Raw genomic sequence first — 21876 nt, 5'->3', positions numbered from 1 at the left:
GGAAGGATGGAAAAATTGTAAGAGCCAGAGGAGCAGGGCCTCTGCTGCAACATTGTCTCTTTAAATATAACAGGGAAGCCACACCCATGACATCTCCATATGGCTGCCTAAACAAGATCATTACAACGATGCCACCAGTTGACATGCCAACCTGGTCAGAGGAAATCTCACTGATTTCTACCCCTGGATAAAGAGCCACAGGCAGTTATGACAGCTGAGAGAGGGAGAATTAGTCTTTCCCACAGATAAACCCCTTAATTGCTTATCCAATATTAAGTGATCAATCCTAAAACATACACTTAAAAGTATCACTAGATAGACCCAGACAGTCCTATTTATATATGCAACAATAAAAACTAAAGAAAAAGAGACTCTGAATTTGAGAGGAAGCATGGGGAACAGTTGGAGGGGGAGGAATAATTAAACACAGTACCCCTAAATGAAATTAAAACCAACATATATATTACCCTAAATGAAATTAAAACCAACATATATATTAATATATAAAACACATTAATATAACACACACATATATATGATATATGTGTGTATATGTGTGTATATATATATATGTATATGTATATATATATATATATATATATATATCACCACTTTATAGTTAATGTGTGTTTTCAGTTGCATTTCTTAGAGGCTAATCTGCCACAAGGTTTGATGTGAGAGTCTTCCTGAGTGAGGGGTGGGAAGGGTGAGAAGATTAAAGCCTATAGCCTCAGTTTCATCCCACAGGGAGTCTGGAGTTTGGAATGACACCAAGAACAAGTGGCATGTCCATCACAGAGACTAAGCACCTTTTGTCTAACTGAATTGCTCTCTAAGGCTCTTCATGGGTCTTTCTCTGATTTTAACCAAGGGCATGATCACCACACCCTCGGGTTTTTTGTTTTTGTTTTTTTTTTTGTTTTGTTGTTTTTGTTTTATTTTGTTTTGGTTTTTTTTGCAGCACCTCTTTCTAGCAGGAGCCTGATATCACTGTCATCTGGCATCTGCAGATAGAGAGAAACGTCTGAATCAGCAAGTCTGGCTCCTTTGTGTGTTTCATGGTTTTCCCTTGACCTTGTGTCCCTCCTGGTACATTCTGGGGTAGGCATGAAGAGCTGGGGGTGGGGGTAGCTTTGAACACATTCAGCTGGCAAGCTATGCGGCTCTTCAGGCACTTTTCCTTTCCATAGAACTACAGGTGAGCCTGGGGCTAAACCTTCTGCCAGTGTGCTCCGGGATTCCCTTGATCTGCTTCCAAGAACATGTTTGTGATTTCCCACTAAGCCCTTCATCTAGCCTCATGCAGACTATTCAAGGTTCCTAAAATGTTCTAGAACACACCCTCCCATGTCTTTTTAGCTACTACTTACTTTCAACATCCAAAGTCACTCTTGTAATAAACTCTAGGATGATGTCACATCCACAAAAGAGCTAATTCCTGCTGAGCCCATGGAGTAAGAGCAGGATGAAGGCCCAGCATCTCTGCCTTGGCTCTGTGCTATCTCCTTCTGCACAACCTTCTGCTTGATTCTGCATGGTTATCTCGAAGGAGTTTCTGTCCACCTGACCTACCTCATTTCCCTTCAAGGCTGAAGGCACAAAAAATAAGTCACTGCTTATTACACACTTGTGGTTTCTAGGAGTCCAGAAGCATCAAGTCCTGCAGGAAAGACAACCTTGCCTCAGATGAGGGCAATTATATATGGTGAGTGACTACACCCTGGGACAGATCATCTTGCAGGAACCATATTGGTTCCCTCGGAAGGACAATGTCAGTAATGAGTAAAGTAATAATTTATGGAGCTATGGCCCCATAATTTACAATATATATAATTTACAATACTATGGTTGAGGCCATAAAAGATGGGACCACAGCTTGACAAGAACCACTTAATACCTCTTGCCCTGGTCCAATTATTCCTCGACTTAAAACTCACATCAGCACCCCAAAGATGACTTAGAGATTATTGGATTCCCTTTCTTTATTCTTCCTCCACATGAGTTGATTATATGTGTTAACAATGTGTTTCATTGTTAGTGTGGCATTGGGACAGATGGTTAAGCCTAGTTTGTTAGACCTGCTAGCACTGAAGCTTTGGTTACATCTCTCTATTTGAAGGTTCCGTCTTAGCTGAGAGGGTGGCCCAAGGCCCACTGCAGAGTCCTTAGGAAGTCATCTTGGGATAATGTCATAAGAAGGCTCGACCAGGGGAGAGGATGGCTCACTCCCCTCAGGCTGAGTTGAGCATCATCAGACATGGTGATGTCCTTGCAGCATGTGATAAAGGGGACCTAACGTTATATTCTATCGAGGATTATTCTGGTTGCTATGTAAATAACAGGCTGCAGGAGACCAAGGAGACTGAAACTTGTAGGCACCAGATGATGGGGGGCTTAGACCAGAGAGAGAGCAGCAAAAGTCCAGAGAAATGTTGGAATTGTGGCTATGCATCGATTATTTTTGAAGACAACACCTGGTAAGATATGCTGATGAAAACAGTATTTATTTTCTCTCAGAAAAACCAAGAAAAGAAATCTAATCTATATTTTATGAAACCAAAGATGCATGTATAGTCCATGGTGTGTATGGTGTATGGTACATGGATGTGTCTGTGTCTGTGTGCATGTGTGTAGAGACCAAAACTTGATGTCCTGTATCTTCCTCAGCCTTTCCCCTACCCCCTTATTTTTTGACACAGGATTTTCCACTGAGATTAGGAATCTGGCAAGACCAGCTTGCCAACAGATTTTAGAATTTCTGGTGCATGGCCCCATGCCTGGCTCTCTTCCCTGAGTGTTGGAACTACACACTCAGGTATCCACACTTGCATGGCCTGCACTTGATTGCCTGAACCGTAGCACAGTCCCTTGATCCAAGTACTGTATTAACATGTTTTGTGGCATGCTGGGGAATTGAACCCAGGGAACTAGCCCATGGAAGATAAGTGCTATACCACTGAGTTACAGTGCAGCCAGAAAACTTGGTTTTGACCTGAACAAATTGGAGAGAAAAATCACCATTGATCAAGATGGCCACCATCTGCAATGACTTAGGAATCATATTATCAGCATTTTACAAGGGAGGAAAGTGAGATTTTTTTTTTTTTGAATGCTTAAATAATTTGCTGGAGGTCTCCAGGATAGTAAGTGATGTGGTCTGCCGGGTTTCTGACTACTGTGCTCTGTTTTCTGTTGAGCCAAGAATAGTACTAGATGGGATGCCTTGTCAACACCCTTTCCTAGAAGCTACTGGCAGATAGCTGGGTCGCTTCCAGATGGTTGGCTCAGTGGTAGGGGCAGGGCCTCTGAGGGTACACTCATCCCTACTCTACCAGATGGGCCCCCGGGTGCTCACTGCCTAGGCCGCTGACACCACCGGCACCCCCACCCCCACCCCCGTAGGCCTCCAGGGAGGGTCTAGAGTCACGTGAGTCCCTGATGAAACTCAAATATACACACCGAGCAGTCCACGGAGAAGGTAGAAGTCAGGGAAACCTGTGCCCCACATGCCACCAGACCGCCTGCTCTCCAGCTGGCAACTGTTAGCACCGCCACATGGGCCAGCAAACCCGCTACCGGCTTTGTTGTCTGTGATGCCAACAGCAGGAGTCTGAAGCATGAAGTCCGGGCCCCTGGGACAGCCATTGCTGTAGCTACCCACATCTGGACTGCCTAGGGCGACAGAGTTCAGCACTCCCCGGGTCTGGATTCCTTTAGAAGCCGGCTTGCTTCTAAAAGTTTTCTGCTTTTTCTCTGACTCCATCCCCACCCCCACCCCTTAAGCTACATACCAGGTCCTGAGGAGAAAAAATTTGAGTGACTGCCCCAGGAGGGAGGGATTCTCTTCGGAGGCTGGCCTCTCTGTACTCCCTCTCTTTACAGTGCAGGGGGATGAGGCCATTTCCTTCTTTTCTCTTCTATTTTCTTCTCTGGAGGAAAGGATCTCGTGAGTGTCCCTACACCCCTGAAGCAGTGATTTGTTTTGCCTCACATTAGAGGAAAGCAATGTAAAGGTGGACCCAAGGAATACTGCAGACATATTTATGGACACTTTGGCTCACCGGAACCTGATGGTGAGGAGTGTTGGGGTTTCCTGTTAATCTCAGAAGGGCTCTTGGGTGTCAGTACTGGTTTCACTACTAATACAAAACTCGAAAAGAGATTCAAAGGGAGATTCTAACCAACAACAACCAGGTCTGAGGCCCACATACTTAGGGACACTGAGACACAAAATTTCTGCGGCGCAAGGTCCAGCCTTACACAGAGTGGGGGGAGGCAGACCAGCCAGGATGTTTTGACAAAACAAAGCTAGCATCCGTGATGATCTGATGAGACTCAGGTCCCATGATGGTCGGGAGAAGGAAGGAATTGCTACCAGCTTGAAACTCTTTGCGAGTGCGTGAGTACGTTTGTGCGTGCGTGCGTGCGTGCGTGCGTGCGTGCGTGCGTGCGTGCGTGCCTGCCTGCCTGCCTGCCTGCCTGCCTGCCTGCCTGCCTGCCTGCCTGCCTGCCTGCATGTTTGAATTTGGATGTGCATTGCTATTCTGCACATGTGGAAGACAAGTGTCCTCCCCTCCCACCTTGTCTGAGACAGACAGAGTCTCTCGCTTTTGCTGCAGTGCACACAAGGCTAGTGGGCCTTCGCCCTTCCTGGGAGTCTCTTGTCTCTGCCTCCTGTCTGCATAGGAGCCCTGAAGCTGCAGATGCAGTCTACCACACTCAGCTTTGCATGGGCTCTAGAGATTCAAACTCAGGTCCCCAAACTCACACGACAAGCCCCTTACCCACTGAGCCATCTCCTCAGCTCCCATCAGTTTTATATTTGAGACGGTGTCTCACAATGGTGTGGAATCACTAATTCTCAACTAGCCAGGCTGCCCAGTAGGTTCAGGCATCTGCCAGGCTTTGTCATCCTAATGATGGGATTACTAACTCAAGTTACCATGTTTTATGGGCTCTTGGAGTTGAACTCAGGTTCTTGCACTTACAAGACAAGTGCTTTACTGATTAGATCATCTGCCCGGCCTCTCAAGCAAGAATTTCACAAACAGTAGTTTAATATAGTGTCTCTGTGTGTGTGTGTGTGTGTGTGTGTGTGTGTGTGTGTGTGGCCATGTGCCTGGGGCATTGTCTTAAATATATACTTCTCCTTTGGAAACACAAAGAGGAAATTAGTTGACAAGTCATCAAAAGTATATTATAAGAGAATATATTGTAATGTAGGGACATGGGTGTCTTAGGTTGGCAAATGAGAAAACAAGATATAATAAAGAGAGGTATTTTAGAAAATAAAAACTGCATTTAAAATCAACAACAGTATGACAAAAAACAAACAAACAAACAAAAAACAACAATAACAAAAAAGGTAAAACTCATTATTCAGATAACCCAGGTAAGTCACTGATGCCTCAGTCCTTCCCACCTGTGAAATGGGCGTGAAAGGCTTTTCTTCACACTTGACCAGCAAACACTTTTGCCTCCTGGCCCATCTCCCCAGCCTCTCCATCTTTTAATGTGAGCATCTGGGAGGTGGAGGTATAACTTGTCAGATGTGTGCTTCTTTCCTTTAACTTTTAACCTTAGGGCACTTTTGCATTTGCTGTTTCAAATTTTTGTTTAGATTGAGTTTGTTGACCCCTTGAGTGTTTTTATTGTACTTATTTTCATTAAGATATTTCTGAGGGAAAAAATGCAAACAACCATAGGGAAAAAAATAACCCAAACAAGTTTGCAGAATATGTATGTATAGAAATGTCGCCTAAACATAAAGAAATGGCTGGCCTCCTTCATGATCCAAAGAATGCATGGCAAAACCCCATGAAGATGCAGTTTGCTTCTCAGCTGTCAACCGTCCAGCGAGCCAAACTCCAAATGTTTAATAACACATTCAAGTGTCATTATGGCGCCATTATCAGGCCAATTATCAAGTGACCAACTCTTACTCCAGCCCCACCCTCCTCTCTTCTGATTTGGATCCTTCTAGACAAACCTAAGCTTTGCCACTGGCTTCTGATGGGTTCTACCAGTAGGGGGCGACAACAGAGGCTGTGAGAAAGGAGGCAGGGGAGGAAGTGGGCCTTCCTCCTTCCTCCTTTGCTTCCTGTCTATCTGCTTCCGGCTTGTCCTTGAGAGAGTAGCTCTAGTCGCTGACAACACTGGGAAAATTGAAGAAAGCACCCCAAAAAAGTAAAATCTAATTAAGTTACGAGCACAGTTACCATCTGGCCCAGGGACTGGGTCCTCCTCATTCCAAATGACACATGTTTATAAGGGTCCATGATCCACCAAAGAATGACACCCCAGTCTCAAACATATGTAAACGCAAAGGGTGCTTTATTTCTGCAAAAGTCAAGCATGCTGGAGTCTCCCATTACCATGAATAGAGAGACCCCCAAAGTGAGCTCTCAGGCACATTAGGGAATTCCAGGGTAGATGACCTCTATGTTCAAATGTTGGGTCCATCTCTACTACGGACATTTCATTACAGGGGTAGGGTGGAGGCTAGAAACTTGCCTGGGAGGTCTGGAAACAGTTGCTGAGGAAGTCTGGAAACTGTTGTTGACCCATTGTCCTTGCCTCAGGCCAGATGGCAGGGCAGCCTCTGAGACCTGGACTTCCCTGAAATTGCCCAGTTCTTGGAAACAGAAGTTGATTCTTCTTAACTGCCAACTCGAAGCCTGTCATGGAGTCAGCCTCGCCTTCTCAGTTCAGGATCACCTATTACAGCGTTACTTCAAACAGCAAGAGTTGCCCAATTACAAATGTAAACTATAACATTTTATAGCACTATTTTTTAAAAATGGAATATTATTAATAGAAAGAAAAGTGTATTATTCTAGTGTTCTTTTTTCAAAAAATAAAACCAGAGGAAATTTAAAAGTATATTTATATTTATAGATAGCTGTGTATTAAATCCCTAGAAGCATACACAAGAAACTGGGGCAAGGATAATTACCCTGCTGGGTAGGTGGGTCAGGCCAGTCTCTCCAAGATGCTTACTTTTAAGATGGCTCAGAAGTACTCTGGGATTGCAGGAGGCAGGAGAAAGGTGAGGGCGCCTGAATATGGACATTCCTGGGGAGGAAGGAAACCAGAGACAGAGGCTCCCCTAGCCCTGGCCTTTGGAAAGTATGTGGGGGGTTAGTGGAAAGGAAGGTTTTCCTTGACACAAGCATCTAGGTGTGAGTCTGAGTCTTGAGGCTCAGCAAGCCACTGGGCCACCAGATCTCCTTCTACCATGGTACAGCCAAGAAAGGTTGAAAACTTGCCAAAGAGAAATTAGGCAAACCAGGACTGACTTGTATCTATAATCCCAGCACCCAAGGAGGCTGAGGCAAGAGGATTGCAGTAGGTTCAAGGGCAACCTTAGCTATAGTGAATTTTACACCAACTACAGCTACAGTGTGAGGCCACAGGTTTGTTTTTTCTGTTTTAGTTTGTTATTTGGCGGGGGGGGGGGGCTGTCTCTGTGAGGGTGTAACTGCTATGAACAGACACCATGCCCAGTGTAAATCTTATAAAAGACAACATTTAACCTAGTTTATAGGTTCAGAGATTCAGTCCATTGTCATCAAGGTGGGAGCATGGCAGCATCCAGGCAGGCATGGTGCAGGCAGAGCTGAAGGTTCTACATCTTCATCTGAAGGCCGCTAGGAAAAGACTGGCTTCCATGCAGCTAGGATGAGGGTCTTAAAGCCCATACCCACAGTGACACACCTACTTCAACAAGGCCACGCCCCCAACAGTGCCACTCCCTGGGCCGAGCTTATACAAACCATCACAATGGATAACTCTGCTTCATTTTGTTTATTTGTTTTTCAATTGGTTTTCTATTCTTTCTTGTTTTTTGTTTTTGTTTTTGTTTTTTTGTTGTTTTTACAGTACTACTGTGTTACATGCAGGTGGAGCCCCAGACCTTGTGCATGGTTGGGAGATGGTGCCAATGATCCCTGCCCCCTGTCCTATGTCAGACAATGTTCATATCTATGACAGAAAGGGACCGGCCAACAAGCTCCGCACAACTCAAGGACTGAAGGAGTGGACCAGGCTGTCTGTCCTGGGGTGCCTGGGGACACTGCTTCTCCACACCCTGCCAGGACCATGGCAGAAATGGTCCAGAGGCCTCCTGTTTGCTTGATTCCACCTCCTCCTCATTTCTTGGATCTATGACACCACGGTGGGCATCACTGATGCTCAGTTGTCACTGTGCTCACTATCCCTGTATACACCCAGCTGGCTCAGGTAGGACTCACCAGATGTCTGGGGTGTAGGGTTGGCTGCCTTCCTGTTCTCGGGGGCACCAGCGGCGGGCACCTTGACTTGCTCTGAGCCTCCTTTGGCTTCTGTCTTTACCTTGTTTGGTACAACCAAGCCTGCCAACTGTGCTTTGCTGCACAGGGCCTCTGCCTTCCTCTTGGTCTTTGGTTCCTTGTGGAGGATGGCTGTGAGTTTGGGTCTTGCAGCTGCCTGTAGTCGGGAAGGTGGAGCCTCATCCTCTGAGTCGAATTCATCCGGAAGCCTTCGATGGTGAGCCTCCTCCAGCAAGGCAGCTGTCTCCCGCTCATCTTCCTCCTCCTGCTGCTGTCGCCACTGCTCCTGAGACAGGCGGTGTTGCCGCAGCATGGCTTCAAAGTCCACGTGTGGCCAAGCCTCTTCCGATCAGAACAGCACCGGGGTAGCTAGGGCTCAGGGTCGGCTGACACTCGCCAGCTACCCACAACACCCGCCACAGGATCTTAAGACTTCTGGTGAGCGGAACACAGCTTCTGCTCCAATCCAATTGCGTGCGGGACCTGAGACTGCATTAGTTAGGGAAGCAGAAAACCGGCCTGAGTAGGGCCACAGGCCTCTTCTGGCCGGACCAGCACTGGGGTAGCTAGAGCGCAGGGTCGGCTGACACCCGCCAGCTACCCACGACCCCCGCCACAGGACTTTGAGACTGCTGGTGAGTGGAACACAGCTTCTGCTCCAGTCCAATCATGCGGGACCTGAGACTGCTTTGGTTGGGGAGGCAGAAATCCGGCCTGAGTAGGGCCACAAGCCTCTTCCGGTCAGAAAAGCACCGGGGTAGCTAGGGCACAGGGTCGGCTGACACTCGCCAGCTACCCACAACACCCGCCACAGAATCTTAAGACTTCTGGTGAGTGGAACACAGCTTCTGCTCCAATCCAATTGCACGCGGGACCTGAGACTGCATTAGTTAGGGAAGCAGAAAACCCGCCTGAGTAGGGTCACAGGCCTCTTCCGGCCGGACCAGCACCAGGGTAGCTAGAGCCCAGGGTCGGCTGACACCCGCCAGCTACCCACGACACCCGCCACAGGATTTTGAGACTTCGGGTGAGTGGAACACAGAGTCTGCTCCAATCTTTAAACAGTGACAACGATAACAACTAACCCCAGAGATTACCAGATGGCGAAAGGTAAACGTAATAATCTTACTAACAGAAACCAAGACCACTCACCATCATCAGAACCCAGCACTCCCACTTCGCCCAGTCCAGGGCACCCCAAAACACCGGAAAAGCTAGACACAGATCTAAAAGCATATCTCATGATGATGGTAGAGGACATCAAGAAGGACTTTAATAACACACTTAAAGAAATACAAAGGAACACTGGTAAACAGGTAGAAGACATTAAAGAGGAAGCACCAAAATCCCTTAAAGAATTGCAGGAGAACACTGCTAAAGAGTTACAAATCCTTAAAGAAAAACAGGATAACACAATCAAACAGGTAGAAGTCCTTAAAGAAAAACAGGAAAACACATCCAAACAGATGATGGAAATGAACAAAACCATATTAGACCTAAAAAGGGAAGTAGACACAATAAAGAAAACCCAAAATGAGGCAACACTGGAGATAGAAACCCTAGGAAAGAAATCTGGAACCATAGATACGAGCATCAGCAACAGAATACAAGAGATGGAAGAGAGAATCTCAGGTGCAGAAGATTCCATAGAGAACATCGGCACAACAATCAAGGAAAATGGAAAATGCAAAAAGATCCTAACTCAAAACATCCAAGAAATACAGGACACAATGAGAAGACCAAACCTACAGATAATAGGAGTGGATGAGAATGAAGATTTTCAACTCAAAGGACCAGCAAACATCTTCAACAAAATTATAGAAGAAAACTTCCCAAATCTAAAGAAAGAGATGCCCATGAACATACAAGAAGCCTACAGAACTCCAAATAGACTGGACCAGAAAAGAAATACCTCCCGACACATAATAATCAGAACAACAAATGCTCTAAATAAAGATAGAATACTAAAAGCAGTAAGAAAAAAAGGCCAAGTAACATATAAAGGCAAGCCTATAAGAATTACACCAGATTTTTCACCAGAGACTATGAAAGCCAGAAGATCCTGGACGGATGTTATACAGACACTAAAAGAACACAAATTCCAGCCCAGGCTACTATACCCAGCCAAACTCTCAATTAACATAGATGGAGAAACCAAAGTATTCCACGACAAAACCAAATTCACACATTATCTCTCCACGAATCCAGCCCTTCAAAGGATAATAACAGAAAAAAACCAATACAAGGACAGGAACCACGCCCTAGAAACAACAAGAAGGTAATCCCTCAACAAACCTAAAAGAAGACAGCCACAAGAACAGAATGCCAACTTTAACAACAAAAATAACAGGAAACAACAATTACTTTTCCTTAATATCTCTTAATATCAATGGACTCAACTCCCCGATAAAAAGACATAGACTAACAAACTGGCTACACAAACAAGACCCAACATTTTGCTGCTTACAGGAAACTCATCTCAGAGAAAAAGATAGACACTACCTCAGAATGAAAGGCTGGAAAACAATTTTCCAAGCAAATGGTAGGAAGAAACAAGCTGGAGTAGCCATTCTAATATCTGATAAGATTGACTTCCAACCCAAAGTCATTAAAAAAGACAGGGAGGGACACTTCATACTCATCAAAGGTAAAATCCTCCAAGAGGAACTATCAATCCTGAATATCTATGCTCCAATTACAAAGGCAGCCACATTCATTAAAGAAACCTTAGTAAATCTCAAAGCACACATTGCACCTCATAAAATAATAGTGGGAGACTTCAACACACCACTTTCACCAATGGACAGATCATGGAAACAGAAACTAAACAGGGACACAGTGAAACTAACAGAAGTTATGAATCAAATGGATCTGGCAGATATCTACAGAACATTCTATCCTAAAACAAAAGGATATACCTTCTTCTCAGCACCTCATGGTACCTTCTCCAAAATTGACCACATAATTGGTCACAAAACAGGCCTCAACAGATACAAAAATATTGAAATTGTCCCATGCATCCTATCAGATCACCATGGACTAAGGCTGATTTTCAATAACAAAATAAATAATAGAAAGCCAACATTCACGTGGAAACTGAACAACACTCTTTCAATGATACCTTGGTCAAGGAAGGAATAAAGAAAGAAATTAAGGACTTTTTAGAGTTCAATGAAAATGAAGCCACAACATACCCAAACTTATGGGACAACTCATTCTATGAAGCCACAATTACTCTGATACCTAAACCACAAAAAGACCCAACAAAGAGAGAAAACTTCAGAACAATATCCCTTATGAATATTGATGCAAAAATCCTCAATAAAGTTCTTGCTAACCGAATCCAAGAACACATCAAAACAATCATCCATCCTGACCAAGTAGGTTTCATCCCAGGGATGCAGGGATGGTTCAATATACGGAAATCCATCAACGTAATCCAGTATATAAACAAACTCAAAGACAAAAACCACATGGTCATCTCCTTAGATGCGGAAAAAGCATTTGACAAGATCCAACACCCATTCATGATAAAAGTCTTGGAAAGATCAGGAATTCAAGGCCCATACCTAAACATGATAAAAGCAATCTACAGCAAACCAGTAGCCAACATCAAAGTAAATGGTGAGAAGCTTGAAGCAATCCCTCTAAAATCAGGGACTAGACAAGGCTGTCCACTTTCTCCATACCTATTCAACATTGTACTTGAAGTCCTAGCCAGAGCAATTCGACAACAAAAGGAGATCAAAGGGATACAAATTGGAAAAGATGAAGTCAAAATATCACTTTTTGCAGATGATAGGATAGTATATATAAGTGACCCTAAAAATTCGACCAGAGAACTCCTAAGCCTGATAAACAGCTTCGGTGAAGTAGCTGGATATAAAATTAACTCAAACAAATCAATTTCTCTTTCTCTACACAAAGAATAAACAGGCTGAGAAAGAAATTAGGGAAACAATACCCTTCTCAATAGTCACAAATAATATAAAATATCTTGGCGTGACTCTAACTAAGGAAGTGAAAGATCTGTATAATAAAAACTTCAAGTCTCTGAAGAAAGAATTTATAGAAGATCTCAGAAGATGGAAAGATCTCCCATGCTCATGGATTGGCAGGATCAACATTGTAAAAATGGTTATCTTGCCAAAAGCAATCTACAGATTCAATGCAATCCCCATCAAAATTCCAACTCAATTCTTCAACGAATTAGAAAGTGCAATCTGCAAATTCATCTGGAATAACAAAAAACCTAGGATAGCAAAAACTCTTCTCAAGGATAAAAGAACCTCTGGTGGAATCACCATGCCGGACCTAAAGCTTTACTACAGAGCAATTGTGATAAAAAGTGCATGGTACTGGTATAGTGACAGACAAATAGACCAATGGAATAGAATTGAAGACCCAGAAATGAACCCACACACCTACGGTCACTTGATCTTCGACAAGGGAGCTAAAAACTTCCAGTGGAAGAAAGACAGCATTTTCAACAAATGGTGCTGGCACAACTGGTTGTTAACATGTAGAAGAATGCGAATCGATCCATTCCTATCTCCTTGTACTAAGGTCAAGTCTAAGTGGATCAAGGAACTTCACATAAAACCAGAGACACTGAAACTTATAGAGGAGAAAGTGGGGAAAAGCCTTGAAGATATGGGCACAGGGAAAAAATTCTTGAATAGAACAGCAATGGCTTGTGCTGTAAGATCAAGAATTGACAAGTGGGACCTCATGAAACTGCAAAGCTTCTGCAAGGCAAAAGACACCATCAATAAGACAAAAAAACCACCAACAGATTGGGAAAGGATCTTCACCTATCCTAAATCAGATAAGGGACTAATATCCAATATATATAAAGAACTCAAGAAGGTGGACTCCAGAAAGTCAAATAACCCCATTAAAAAATGGGGCTCAGAACTGAACAAAGAATTCTCACCTGAGGAATATCGAATGGTAGAGAAGCACCTGAAAAAATGTTCAACATCCTTAATCATCAGGGAAATGCAAATCAAAACAACCCTGAGATTCCACCTCACACCAGTCAGAATGGCTAAGATCAAAAATTCAGGTGATAGCAGATGCTGGCGAGGATGTGGAGAAAGAGGAACACTCCTCCATTGTTGGTGGCATTGCAAGCTTGTACAACCACTCTGGAAATCAGTCTGGCGGTTCCTCAGAAAATTGGACATAGTACTACCGGAGGATCCAGCAATACCTCTCCTGGGCATATATCCAGAAGATGTCCCAACCGGTAAAAAGGACACATGCTCCACTATGTTCATAGCAGCCCTATTTATAATAGCCAGAAGCTGGAAAGAACCCAGATGTCCCTCAACAGAGGAATGGATACAGAAATTATGGTACATTTACACAATGGAGTACTACTCAGCTATTAAAAAGAATGAATTTATGAAATTCCTAGCCAAATGGATGGACCTGGAGGGCATCATCTTGAGTGAGGTAACACAATCACAAAAGAACTCACACAATATGTATTCACTGATAAGTGGATATTAGCCCAAAACTTAGGATACCCAAGATATAAGATACAATTTGCTAAACGCATGAAACTCAAGAAGAATGAAGACCAAAGTGTGGACACTGTGCCCCTTCTTAGAATTGGGAACAAAACACCCAGGGAAGGAGTTACAGAGACAAAGTTCGGAGCTGTGATGAAAGGACCATTTAGAGACTGCCGTATCCAGGGATCCATCCCATAATCAGTTTCTAAACGCTGACACCATTGCATACACTAGCAAGATTTTGCTGAAAGGACCCAAATATAGCTGTCTCTTGTGAGACGATTCCGGGGCCTAGCAAACACAGGAGTGGATGCTCACAGTCAGCTATTGGATGTATCACAGGGCTCCCAATGGAGAAGCTAGAGAAAGTACCCAAGGAGCTAAAGGGATCTGCAACCCTATAATTGGAACAACATGATGTACTAACCAGTACCCCGGAGCTCCTGTCTCTAGCTGCATATGTATCCAAAGATGGCCTAGTCGGCCATCACTGGAAAGAGAGGCCCATTGGACTTGCAAACTTTATATGCCCCAATATAGGGGAATTCCAGGGCCAAAAGAATGGGAATGGGTGGGTAGGGAAGTGGGGGGCGCTATGGGGGACTTTTGGGATAGCATTGGAAATGTAATTGAGGAAAATATGTAATAAAAAATATTAAAAATTAAAAAAAACAAACAAACAAAAAACAAAAACAAAAAAACAAAGTCCACGTGTGCCTGCCACTGGTTCAGGTCTTTCAGCTCTTGCAGGTTTGCCAGCACTTCCATCTCCAGCTTGGAGTCTCTCGTCCGGTTCTCTAGGACCTTCATGGGGTTGTTCAGTTCCTCATCCTCTCGCTCCTTCTGCACGTGCTTCTCCTCCTCTTCCAAAAGTTTCTCCGCCTGGAAGTTGCGCGTGGCCCCGTGCTCCATGGTGTAGTCCCTTCTTTACTAGTCCACGACCAGGCAGGGGTCCCTGCCTGAATGTCTGCTCAGTCACCATCTCCTTAGAACTGTACAGAATAACACCCATCTGTGACAACAGATCTCTTCCCCACAGGGTCACAGGCAAATTTGACATAACATACGGCTGAATCTTTCCTGATTTCCCATCCTCATCTCTCCAGGTTAGCAATTTGGAACTACGTTTTGGGTTACTGGCGTACCCAATTCCTTGAAGGTGAGTCAAGGAAACAGTCAAGGGCCAGTTTGAGGGCCAGTCCTGCCCTCTTATAATCGTTACATCGGCCCCGGTATCTATTAATCCTTCAAAGCCTTTTCCATCAAGAGTCAATTTAAGGTTAGGTCTCTGATTAGTGATAGATTTCACCCAATTTACGCCAGAGGAGTCAAAGTTATTTTGTCCTTCCTCATTTTCAAAGAATCTATACAGTGACTGGCGTAAAGGGATCAAAGTAAGTTGAGCAATTTTCTGATTAGCCGGTATAGTTATAACACCACGAGGGCAAGCGGCTATGATTTTAAGTTCTCCCTCATAATCATTATTTATAACACCTGGATAAATCTGTAGGCCTTCTATAATAGAACTGCTTCGTCCTAAGACAAAGCCACAGATTTCTACGGGCAGTGGTCTAAAGACTCCGGTAGGCAGAGTTTGGACTCCCACTTCTGGGGTTAATACTGCGTGGACAGTGGAATAGAGGTTCAGTCTTGTATTTTTTGGGTTTGACCTGACAAGCTTAAGAACTGATCTTGTTGGCTGGGCAGCAGATTTATAGACCCATAAGCTGTCTTTTTTGAGTAACTTGGGGCCTGGGGCTGACCCCTTTTTTCGTTTTTCGGCATTGGGCGGCTTAAAACCCTTGGTTTATGTTTATAATCTTTTGTCCAGTGGCGGCCCTTCCCACACCGGGGACATATTTTTGGGGCACGGCCTGTTTGTCTACTCTGGGCGCCCTTGTTTTTAGGACAATTATTTTTAAAATGATCTAAACTTTTACATTTAAAGCATGCATTATTCCCTCGTTTCCTCGAGAACATTGCTTGCGCGTGGGTTTCCTGCGAGAAGTCGCAGGAAGGCCCGATGTCTGTGCAAAGACGGACATATCCCGCCAAATCTGTCTGTCCCTCATGTGGTTGAATTGCAGCTCGGCAAATTGCGTTAGCATTTTCATAAGCCAATTGCATAACGAAGGGACTACCCGTGTCTGGACTTCCAAGGATTCTACTAGCTGAAATCAATAGTCTGTCCACAAAGTCCTGATATGGTTCATCAGAACCCTGTCGAATGCTAGCTAAACTTTTACCAATATCTCTTTTAACTGGCAACCTTTCTCAAACACGGCGTGCGGCTGTCGCAATTTGTGCGTACACTGCAATGGGAAAATCAATCTGATTTGTCTGTCCCTCATATGGACCCTCTCTTAAAAGCATGTTGTTATCCCAGTCTGAGTTACCAGCCTGAGCATTAGAAGCAGCAGTTTTCTTACTGGCGTCTCGCCATTTAGAATCCCAAAGCAAAAAATTTTCTCTTGACAGGGTAGCCTTTGAAAGAGTCTTTCAATTTGAGGGGGTTACTCCACAACTGTGTCCAGTAATGCTTGAGTGAATGGGGCTGAAAGAACCATATTGCACAACAGCCGCCTTTAACTCTTTTATCAACTTGAAATCTAAGGTCTGGTAATGTCTGGCCCTAGTAGCTTGTTGATCAACTACTTCGACCACAGGAAAGGCTAGCGTATTAGACATATTCTGTCTTTTTTCACGAGCCTGACTCACAACTCTTTCTAGTGGCACCTGGTGAACTATAGAAGAGTTACTCTTCTCTGCTTCTGACATCCTTTTTAGTTCTCGAAGCTCATTAGTCAGCCTCTGAAGCTTAATCTCAAACTCTAACTCGCTTAGCCGTGTGTTCCTATGAGTAGCACTTCTCGAAGTGGGGACTATAGGTGAAGCGGGAGATTCACAAGAGGACCAATTCTCATTAAAGTAATGGGCAACTCCTCTATCTGAGTGATTTTTGTTAAAATTCAGTTCATCATTAGAGTTTCCACATTTATCAATTTTTGAGTTAAGAAGATCTTTTTTTGAGGAGGCCTTCTCTGATAGGCACTCCTCCTGAGATACCACAAGCTCTGCCTGGGAGCAATTTAGCCCTGGAGAAGTTGCATCTTTTATAGCATCATTTACGAGTGTCCAGAGGCCTAGGGTAAAATTATCTGTCTGAGCGATTTTTAAGGCCTCACCAACTTTTTCCCAGGTTTTACAATCTATCATTTCTTTTTTCTTGAACCATGGGCAACAGCTATCTATCTTATCTAAAAAATTTCTTACTAATTGTACTTTAAGCCTTACTCCTCTAGCCTGAAACAACTCTTGAAAACTAAAAGCAACCGCCTGATCCATGACTGTAAACCCTTTTTTTTTTTTCTACCTAAGCAGCTTTCTAAAAAGCTGCGGCACACCACCTGTTTCTGTATCTAGTTCCGATTAACACGTTGCTGACCCAAGCAGAACTAGCGTTGGGTTAGCACTGATTTAAACTTAATTCGTATCCTACCGCATCTTTAGCAACACTTTACAAAACTGAAATTTTAAGCTAGTGCTAGTATGTGTACCTGTCCGCTGTTTCGATGTCCGATACGAAGATCCTTTCCTGTGGAGCTCCACAGCAGCAGCCATTTCTCTTAGCATCCCTCTGCCATTCTTCAGGTCCCTGTTCGGGCGCCAAACTGTTGCAGCCCGACCAGCAGTCCGCAACGTGAAAGGTTCAACTGAGGATAGCAGCTCGAGCTGAAAAAAAGAGGAAGCTAGACAGGGAGGGAGAAAGAATGAGGCCAAGGCAAGATCATCCTGTTCAAAGCCCAATTTTACTAGTTTTGACATCCAGTTAAAAAGGAAGGGGGAGGGAACCCGATTTCCCGCCAAATAATCTTGGGATCAAGTAACAGGGTGAACACGTGTGTGTGTCTCCAAGCAGCAAAGCGACAGGGTCCAGCAGTGGGCGTGGCAGAACGAATGAGCAGAAAACTCCACCCTTGAGCAAGCAGGTTCCAGGCTGGAAAAAGAGAGACCACACGTGTTCTCTGGGTCCGTCTTGAAGGTGATCTCGGCCAAGCAGCGAGTGCACTTGATGTAGAATCGGAAGATTGGCAGGCCCAGGTAGGCCTCGTTCTGGACTGTTTCCTTTCGTGTGTTGAACTTCTTCCCTTTGTAGATGTATTCTCCACAAGTCTTACACCTCATGTTGAGGGGGCCATCAGCCGCACCACATACTGCCGGTCCTTGGGTAGCTTGAGTTTCGGGATCTTCGATGGGTCAAAGTCAGGTGGGTAGTATTTGTTTAAAACTTTCCGTTCGGACATCTTCTCTTCCTGTTCAACAAACAAGCAAAGAAGCTGTTCTCTTTGTCATTGTGGAGTTTTCTCTGATCACAGTAACTCTGCTTAGTCTATAGTCCAACTAATGGGCAACTGTTAATGGAAGTCCAAGGATCTAGCAGTTGCTCAGTCCCACAAGGCAAGCAGGCAAAGAAGAGAGAATCTTCCCTTTTCCAATGTCCTTATGTAGGTCTCCAGCATGAGGTGTGGCTCAGATTAAAGGTGTGTATCACCACACCTGGGTCTGGGACTTGTTTTGTCCCAGGATGACCTTGAACTCAGAGATCTTCTTGCCTCAGTCTCCTCAGATTCATGGCCACTGTGCCTCAAGATCTCCAGGTCGAAAATGTGTATCTCCTAGCCTCAAGGTCAGGATTACAGGTGAGCCTTCCAATTCTGGATTGCAGTTAATTCCATATACAGTCAAATTGACAACCAGGAATAGGCACTACAGGAATGGAGGGAGAGGGAGGAAGGGAGGGAGGGAAGGAGGGAGGGAGGGAGGGAGGGAGGGAAGGAGGGAGGGAAGGAGGGAGGGAGGAAGGAAGAAGAGAGGGAGAAAAAAGGAAGGAAGGAAGGAAGGAAGGAAGGAAGGAAGGAAGGAAGGAAGGAAGGAAGGAAGGAAGAAGGGTTCTGAAGCGAGTGTCTGAAGCACCATATAGCAGCCACACAAATCTGATCTTTGTTTCAGCCTCCACTCTGTCTGAGGTCCCAACCCAGGGAGACCTAAGAACCAGGAATAATGGAGCAAACACAGGGGCAAGCTGACCTTCTGAGCCTTCTCTGCCCCATGGAGGGCGAGTATCTGGCCACTCCTTCTGAGCCACCCGGAACTGTTGGTCCTATTCTGACCTCACACCACCTGGGTCCATCCAGTGGCAGCTGCCCTTGGAGCAGCTGTTAGCACCCTGGCAGAGGTGAGGGTGTTGGAGGGGCGGGGAACTGGCCCTGGATCACCAGGGCAGCCACAGGCTCCTCTGAACAGTGCTCTCTTCCCTCTGTCCCTGCTCCATTCCAGGGACCCCTTTGTTCTGGCTTTGGGACAGTGAAGGCCAGGAAATGACTCTTCTCCCGGCTCTCTTTGCCCTCAGCCTGCACCCAGGAGTCTCAGAGGAGCAGGACCCTGGAGGTTCCTACTTGGAACAGAACTTCAAGTCTGAGTCGTTCCTCAGGGGATCTCCCTGCTGTCTTTGGGCCACTGTGAATGGCCCGGATAGTTAGAGGCTCGTTGGCATGGGCGTTGAGGCTCCACAGAAGGCTTTACCTGGAACAATGGGAGGATGGCTCCTTGAACTAAGACTTTAAGAAGGCTTGTAAGCCAGTTCTCCCGAAGCCCTTGCTCAGTGTCTCAGCATTGAACAGCACGCCCTCCCTCCAGGCAGAAAGGTTTCCCCTCAAAAGACACAATGATGATTTACAATTTTCTAAAAATTGAAGTACAGGAGCATTTGCTGCTGATGACATAAGCAGTCTATGATTTAAGACAGTGCTGGCAGAAGTAGAACTCAGCCTTGACATCATGATGCTTATTAACGGCAGCCTGAAGCCTCTGCTGGAGGAGACAACGCAGGTTCAGCGACTGGGCCAGGGGCCAGCAAGAAGTGTGCTGACTGAGGCGGGAGATAAGGCAGGGAGGAAAGATGGATCTGGGATGCTTCATCCCTTAGGAAAACAAATGGTTTTCACACTCCTGGCTCTGTCTTTTATCCGTAACCAATTACTATGCTAATTCTGCCTAATTCTTCATGTTGTTCCAAAAGAAGCCTCCAAGGTCTGCTTGCCAGCAGCCTTAGGCTTAGCCTTAGATTCTCAGAAGGAAAATACTATATATTTGTTCTTATTTTTTTAAAGTGTAAGGGGAGATGTGTGTGTGTGTGTGACTAAGTGTGCTTGTGTGTATGTGTACATGTGTGTGAATGTGGAGTGTGTATGTGGGTCTGTCTGTCTGTGTGTGTTCAAGGATAGTAAATTAAATTAAGGGAGAAGTGATTCCCCCCCACCCCCAGCTAAACTTAAATCCAAGCATGGTAGTGCAAGCCTTTAATCCCAGGAGGCAAAGACAAGACCTCTGAGTTCAAGGCCAGCCTAGAACAGAGCAAGTTCTAGGTAAAGAAAACCTTAAATGCAGGTTTGGTGGCCCACCCCTTTAATCCCAGTGTTTTATAGGCAGGCTGATCTCTGAGTTCAAAGTTCCTCTACAGAGCAAGTTCTAGGACAGCCAAGCTCAGGGAGTAAAGGAGTTGGAAAACAGAAAGCTGGTGATAATGTAATAGAACAAAAGGGCCGTGTTCCAGTCCTGGCAAGCAGCAGAACTTGGCAGCTTTGGCCACGTGGCTCTGGCTTTGTAGATAAAAGGAGAAGGAGACTACTGGGACAATTGATGCTGGTTAGCTGGAGCTAAGAAATTAGCAGTGATTACAAAAAGACTGGGAGGCAGAGGCAGGCGGATTTCTGAGTTTGAGGCCAGCCTGGTCTACAAAGTGAGATCCAGGACAGCCAGGGCTACACAGAGAAACCCTATCTCAAAAGAAGAAGAAGAAGAAGAAGAAGAAGAAGAAGAAGAAGAAGAAGAAGAAGAAGAAGAAGAAGAAGAAGAAGAAGAAGAAGAAGAAGAAGAAGAAGGAATAGAAGAAGAAGAAGAGACCAGTATCACTGAGGTGAAATCTGGAAAATGTTTTCTGAGAGCACAAAGAAGCTATGTTCTAGAGATAGCAAAGGCAGTATCTCATACTGCAACTGGACTTGGTAATGTGTAAGAGTCACCCAGGTGGTACTGGTTTTGAAGGCAGGAAGGGGTCATGGAAAGCAGCTGAGGCTTGGTACTGTGAGAGGCTATGGAAGACCATTGGTGAAGGTGCAGCCTCTGTTGAAGTTGATGGTCCAGGACTGAAGGAGCCATGCAAAGAAGTTGAGGCTTGGTGCTATGAGGAGAGACCGTGAAATGCTATTGGTGAAGCCTAGTTGCAGCAGAAGACCCCAGTGTACTGGAGATGCCAATACCATGGAATGGTCACCAAGAATAGCAGCAGCAGTGGAATGGATCAACCTGAGCTTAGAGTGCTACAGAGGGCAGAGCTAAAGAGGTGACAACAGCCCTTTGATCATGTGGGGATCCCAGACAGCAAAACAGGAAGCTATAACATCAACGTTGCCTTGGAGACCCCAAGATTTTTGAGATGCCAGAGCCATAGGGTATCTGCTCAGGAAAGCTGCTAACAGGGAGTGGAACCAGCCCAGGAGAAAGCAGTTTGTTGCAGTCAACAAAGGTGAAAAAGGAGTGGAGATCTGAAGACCACTTTGACATCAGCCATGGAGATGCAGAGTTTGGCGTTTGCCCAGCTGGTTCCCTGTCTTTCTCTGGGGATTACAGTTAAGTCATTGGATGAATCTCAGAAGAGACCTTGAACTTTGGACTTTTAACGTTGTTAAGACTGCTATAGACTATGGAAACTTTTGAAGTTGGACTAAATGTACTTTTTAATTATCTATGATTAGATATGGCCCCCATAGATTCATATGTTTGAAAAGCCTATGGGGGCTAGGGAGTGGGATATGATGGTTTGTATATGCTTGGCTTAGGGAGTGGCACTACTAGGAGGAGTGGCCTTGTTGGAGTAGGTGTGTACACTGTGGGTGTGGGTTTAAGATCCTCATCCTAGCTGCCTAGAAGCCAGTATTCTGCTAGCAGCCTTCAGATGTAGAACTCTCAGCTCCTCCTGCACCATG

At 45.0% G+C, this 21876-nt stretch overlaps 1 pseudogene; it reads right to left on the bottom strand.

The window, feature by feature from the left end:
- Nucleotides 1-8193: 8193 nt before the first annotated feature.
- On the bottom strand, nt 8194-18135 carry LOC110312257 (splicing factor YJU2-like; annotated as a pseudogene).
- Between the last annotated feature and the right edge of the window lie 3741 nt (nt 18136-21876).

This window comes from Mus caroli, unplaced genomic scaffold, assembly GCF_978045245.1.
Source record: "Mus caroli unplaced genomic scaffold, Mus_caroli_1 scaffold_18, whole genome shotgun sequence".
Lineage (NCBI taxonomy): Eukaryota > Metazoa > Chordata > Mammalia > Rodentia > Muridae > Mus > Mus caroli.
Note: the sequence above shows the minus strand (reverse complement) of the source record. Positions and strands in the feature narration are given on the sequence as shown.